General features: G+C 47.9%; 1 long non-coding RNA gene across 1 annotated transcript in view; it reads right to left on the bottom strand.

Moving 5' to 3' along the window:
* The window catches only part of LOC141218948 (uncharacterized), a 48,032-nt gene extending 46,485 nt beyond the window's left edge, over positions 1-1,547 (bottom strand). The window contains exon 1 of the long non-coding RNA XR_012287585.1: positions 1,476-1,547. This is a non-coding gene — a long non-coding RNA (uncharacterized lncRNA). The remainder of the gene's footprint in view (positions 1-1,475) is intronic.
* Between the last annotated feature and the right edge of the window lie 4,956 nt (positions 1,548-6,503).

Consider the following 6,503-nt stretch of genomic DNA (forward strand, 5'->3'; position numbering starts at 1 on the left):
TGGGAGCTCCTGAGGGCACCATACTGGCGAGGTGAGATCCTCACTTGGCAGTAGTAGGAGCAGCATCTCCATAGTGTGGCATTCACATCACACTACATGCTGCACTGTACAGGACTCCCAGCCGGCAGCAGGACAGATGAGGAGGTAACTGTCTGGCACCAGCGCCGGACTGGAGTACCTGGGGCCCACCAGGAAAAAATCAATCTTGGGGCCCACCAGCACCATGCAGTTACCGTATATAGGAATAACATAAGTCCACAAACTCTTTCAAAATGAATCAACTTTATTAACCAATAAATCTCTGCTGCTGTGTAGTAGTCACAACACAGGGAGAGGTTAAACATCCAAGTATTTAATATGTATTGCAAATAAAGAATGTTCCCATTCTTAATATCCGAAAAACAAATGACTGACAACCATCCACTATACCTAGACTAATAATACCATATAGAAGAGAGAAATACCGCCACACCATGACCAGAACACATACCACCACATAGTGATCAAATACTACCAAGTACAAGGTATATATACTGCCACACCATGAGAAGACCACATATTACCACAACATAGTGACTGTCTGAATAATACCACATACAAGGGACAAATACCGCCACGCCATGACCATGGCTCATAATGGCACCAGATAGTGACTGATAATGAAAATGTAAAAAAGCTCTGTATATAGAGTCAGCGTACAGATAATGTAGAGATTATCAGTGACATTATACACAGGAGCTCTGTGTATAGTGTCAGTGTAGAGGTAATACAGTGATCATCAGTGACATTATACACAGGAGCTCTGTATATAGTGTCAGTGTACAGGTAATACAGTGATCACCAGTGACATTACACATAGGAGCTCTGTATATAGTGTCAGTGTACAGGAAATACAGGGATCACCAGTGACATTATGCATAGGAGCTCTGTATATAGTGTCAGTGTACAGGTAATATAGTGATCACCAGTGACATTATGCATAGGAGCTCTGTATATAGTGTCAGTGTACAGGTAATATAGTGATCACCAGTGACATTATGCACAGGAGCTCTGTATATAGTGTGAGTGTACAGGTAATATAGTGATCACCAGTGACATTATACACAGGAGCTCTGTATATAGTGTCAGTGTACAGGTAATATAGTGATCACCAGTGACATTATACACAGGAGCTCTGTGTATGGTGTCAGTGTACAGGTAATACAGGGATCACCAGTGACATTATGCACAGCTTTGTATATAGTGTCAGTGTGTGTGTGTATAGGAAATACAGGGATCACCAGTGACATTATACACAGGAGCTCTGTATATAGTGTCAGTGTACAGGTAATACAGTGATCACCAGTGACATTATACACAGGAGCTCTGTATATAGTGTCAGTGTACAGGTAATACAGTGATCACCAGTGACATTATGCACAGGAGCTCTGTATATAGTGTCAGTGTGTGTGTGTATAGGTAATACACATACTCACCAGTGATGTCTCTAGGTGAAGTTCTTTAACTGCAGACCGATATATCACATCTTCTATACAGGACTTATCTCTGCAGAAAATAACATAGTTAGCTATAACTGATCACTTCCAGAGCACAATCCACACTTTTCCCAAGATTTCTACACTGCATGAAATGACAAAAAAAGAAACATAGCACTGCACTACACAGTAACAGTGCTCCAGTGTCATTCTGTGCCTGCTCATCTGTCAGCAGACATATTTGTCTGATGGCAAAGATCTAAGAGAGATGAAGACAGAAGACCTATGGATTCCGTTGGGAGTGAGGATTTTTCTTTATTAAAGATGGAGTCCCTAAATGTGTTTTATTTTTAATAATAATAAAAAAAAAAAATTCTGTCTTTTTTTTTTCTGTTTACTAGAAATTGATGGTGGCTATGTCTAATTTGGCGTGAAACCATGAATTTCGGGCTTAGTACCAGCTGATAAGGCAAAGATGGCCTGGTACTAACCCTATTATTACCCAGGGTGCCACTCACCACCAGGGCCGCTGGAAGAGCCGGGTAAAGCACTTGGAAATGGTGCCATGATGAATGCGCCATTTTCAGGGGTGGCTGTGGGCTGCGATTTTCAGCGTGGAGGGCCAAGAACGCTTGGGCCTTACCATGCTGCGAATCCCAGCCCCCAGCTGCCTGGTTTTATCTGGCTAGCGATTAACATATGGCGGGAAAAAAAAAAGTTAAGTTTAAAACAAATATTCGGCTTCTCTGTCTTTTGATCGCCAGCCAAGGTAAAGCCAGGCAGCTGGGGGTGGCAGTACGTAGCTGTCTGCTTTATCTGCGGTGAGAATCAAAAATTCATTTTTAAAATTTTCTTTTCACACTTTTATATGTGACAGACCCAACAGTCAATCGCAGATGCGGTCAAAGAGGATGGGCGTCTGTGATTGGCTGTTTGAGTAATGTACAATCAGCCCATACATTCTAGTATGGTACTATGTATGGGCTGCTTTCAGGTTACTCAAGCAGCCAGTCACAGATGCCCATTCTCTGTGTCAGCGTCTGTGATTGGCTGTTGGGACTGTCACACATATAGAAGTGTGAAAATAAATAAATAATAAAACAAAAATGACATAGCACTCTGCAGAAATTTTGATTCTCAGCGCAGATAGAGGTGGCAGCCCGTAGCTGTCTGCTTTATCTGCCTGGTTTTACCTTGACTGGCGATCAAAAGTCAGGAAAGCCCAATGTTTTTTTTAAATTATTTAAAAAAATAATTAAAAAAAAAAAATGCGTGGGCTCCCGCCATATTTTGATCGGGGGGGCTGGGGGCTGGGATTCTCAGCATGGTAAGGCCCAAGCATTCTGGGCCCCCCACGCTGAAAATGGCAGCCTGCAGCCACCCCTGGAATTGGCGCATTCATCGTAGCGCCATTTCCAGGCACTTTATCCGGCTCTTCCAACGGCCCTGGTGGGGGGTGGCACGCTGGGTAATAATGCAGTTAATACCAGCTTTGTATTATCAGCTGGCACTAAGCCTGAAATTCATGGAGTCACGCCAAACTAGACATGGCCACAATGAATCTCTAGTAAACAGAAAAAAACACAACACAGAATTTTTTTTTTAATAAAAATAAAACACAAAACACATGTAGGGACTCCATCTTTAATTAAAAACAAAACCCTTGCTCTGACGTAATCCACGGATCTTCTGTCTCCAGCTCTGCTACATCTTTGCCATCAGACAAATATGCCTGCTGACAGAGATGAGCAGGCACAGAATAACACTAGAGCACAGTTGTCAGAGAAGTGCTCAGCTGGCCTCCAGCCGCCGACCATGTTTTCCTGTGCGTTGCAAATAATGCATACTTTCAAACGCATGCCTATTTTTGCTATGCAAGTCTACGGTACATTGTGTCTGCGCTGATTTACAACGGATCCGTTGTAACGCACAGCATAAACACAATGTTAACCCAGCCTAACAGCAGCGAGAAGGGGAGACGGAGCCCTGGAGACCGCCTAGTCAGTCTACTGCTGGTACTATCATGCCCATTGCCCAGTATGTACTGCCAGCCTCTGTGGTATTAGCATTCAAGCTCACATGGCATGTCCTGCCAGCCTGCCACTGGTGTTAGTACTAGCATGATAGTACCACACCACCAGTGGCTGGGTAATGGGCATGCATGATGGTACCACCAGTGGCTGGGTAATGGGCATGCATGATGGTACCACCAGTGGCTGGCAGGACATGCTGGGCATGATTCATGCCTAGTATGTCCTGCCAGCCTCCTTGGTACTATCAGGCCCACCCACTATGTCCTGCCAGCCCCTGGTGATAGTACATGCTGCTGGGCATAGTACCAGTAACCAGAGGCTGGCAGCAGGACATGCTGGGCAATGGGCATGATGATAATCATGCCCATTGTCCAGTAGTATTTACTGCCAGCCCCGGCCAGGGGTCCTCCCAGTCACCCCTCCCCCCTATCCCTTCCTCCCTCCCCTCCCCGTTTCATACTCACGCGTGGAGATGAGCTGCAGCCGCTGCCTGGAGCGACGCAGGGTCCGTACTCCACAGCGCGCACAGGAAGCAGTCCCAGGGCGATGACGTCATCACCCTGAGACTGACCTCCTGCGCACGCGCCGGCAGTGTCGCGCTGCGCAGAGGAGGCAGAGGGCCCATCACTAATCATATCGGCAGTGCTGCGAACCGGGGGGGGGCCCTCTGTTCTCTGTACAGGGCCCAGGAGGTGTAGAGGGGCGGGGCTTGTGGAGTGGCCATCGGGACCCGGGGGTTTTCCCGATCCTCCGGTGGGCCAGTCCCCCCTGCAGAGGGCCATATGTATACATGCAGGTCGGCCACATCCCAGTGGTGCAGACACATCCACACTGCACCCTGTATACTTGTGCACTGCCGTCTGCTGCAGTGGTAGGAGCCGCCTGAATGCATCTTCTTCCTGCCGGAGAGGAGCTTGTGGGCCTGTGCGGTGAGGAGGTGGACGCTGCGCACCTCCTGAGAAGTATATGGCACTCCATGTATCTGTGCACATAGTATACCACTCTAGTGTATAGCAGAAAGGAGACATCGACCAGAAGAGTCCAGGCATGTGGGTGATGCTAATAATTATTATATTGATAACCAGGTGGAAGAGGAGGAAATGCAGAAAAAGGGGGGAATTAACTATACGCAAAGGGGACGTCGAGACAGGAATTACAATTAACACCAGTGGGAATGGATCATGATTAGAACAGCAAAGGGATAATACAGAGAATCAAGCCACAAATTAATCCAGTATATAAAAATATATATACATATCATTAGTTAGATATATCTGTACATATGATTGTTTAATTATCATAAACTTTACATAAAGTGCAAGTGCCTCCAAAGAATAAATCTACATAAATTATATATCTCATATGTGAACAAATACAGGTGTTTCTCACTAAATTAGAATATAATCAAACAGTTATTGTTTATTTCTGTTAATGCTGATGATTATGGCTATACGAGTTTCACTTTTTTGTATTGAAGAACTGAAATAAATTAACTTTTTGATGATATTCTAATTTAGTGAGATGCACCTGTGTATGTATATATACAAGGGCTGGTCCCTTATTATTTGGATGTCGGTGTGAATCCTGTAGAGAGTAGTGCACTGACTTGGGCAGGGCCGGCGTCAGCACCCAGCGCACCCGGGCAAATGCCGGGGCCCTGAGCAGGCAGAGGGGCCCACTGGCGGTCGCGCACCCCGCTGGGCTATGGGCGGAGGAGAGCGGTGTCAGCGCCCGCCCTTCTCCGCCGCTTGCTCAGGGCCCCGGCAGCCTGATACTTACCTCTCCCCGTGCCTCCGCAGATCAGCTGTCTTCCTGCTCTGCGCTCCCTGTGACGTCTCAGGTCAGAGGGCGCGGTGACGTCTTTACACCGCGCCCTCCCCTGAGCCGTCACAGGGAGCGCTGAGCGGGAAGACGCCGACAACGCTGGAGTTCGGAGCCGAGCAGCGAGCGGCGGGCAGCAGGCAGCGGGCAGCAGGTAGCAGGTGAGGAGAAAGGAGGTGAGTATTTGATTTTTTTTTTTTTTTTTTAATGTATGGAGGCATGGGGCATTATAAAGAGGGGAGGGGGGGCATCCTGCATGGAGCATTATAAAGAGGAGGGGTGACAGCCTGCATGGGGCATTATAAGGTGGGGAACAGCCTGCATGGGGCATTATAAAGAGGGGGGGATTCCTGCTTGGGGCATTATAATGAGGAGGGGTGACAGCCTGCATGGGGCATTATAAGGTGGGGACCAGCCTGCATGGGACATTATAAGGTGGGGAACAGCCTGCACGGGGCATTATAAAGAGAGGGGGGGACATCCTGCATGGGGCATTATAAAGAGGAGGGGTGACAGCCTGCATGGGGCAGTATAAAGAGGAGGGGTGACAGCCTGCATGGAGCATTATAAAGAGGAGGGGTGACAGCCTGCATGGGGCATTATAAAGAGGGGGGGCAGCCTGTATGGGGCATTATGTGGGGGGTAACAGCCTGCATGGAGCATTAAAAGGGGGGGGCCTGTATGGGGCATTATGTGGGGGGGAACAGCCTGCATGGAGCATTATAAAGAGGGGAGGGGGGGCATCCTCCATGGAGCATTATAAAGAGGAAGGGTGACATCCTGCATGGGGCATTATAAAGAGGAGGGGTGACAGCCTGCATGGGGCAGTATAAAGAGGAGGGGTGACAGCCTGCATGGGGCATTATAAAGAGGAGGGGTGACAGCCTGCATGGGGCAGTATAAAGAGGAGGGGTGACAGCCTGCATGGGGCATTATAAGGTGGGGAACAGCCTGCATGGGGCATTATAAAGAGGGGGGGATTCCTGCTTGGGGCATTATAATGAGGAGGGGTGACAGCCTGCATGGGGCATTATAAGGTGGGGACCAGCCTGCATGGGGCATTATAAGGTGGGGAACAGCCTGCACGGGGCATTATAAAGAGAGGGGGGACATCCTGCATGGGGCATTATAAAGAGGAGGGGTGACAGCCTGCATGGGGCAGTATAAAGAGGAG

This window comes from Phyllobates terribilis, unplaced genomic scaffold (genome assembly GCF_046119375.1).
Source record: "Phyllobates terribilis strain yellow unplaced genomic scaffold, ASM4611937v1 Scaffold_252__1_contigs__length_2834547, whole genome shotgun sequence".
Taxonomy (NCBI): Eukaryota; Metazoa; Chordata; class Amphibia; order Anura; family Dendrobatidae; genus Phyllobates; species Phyllobates terribilis.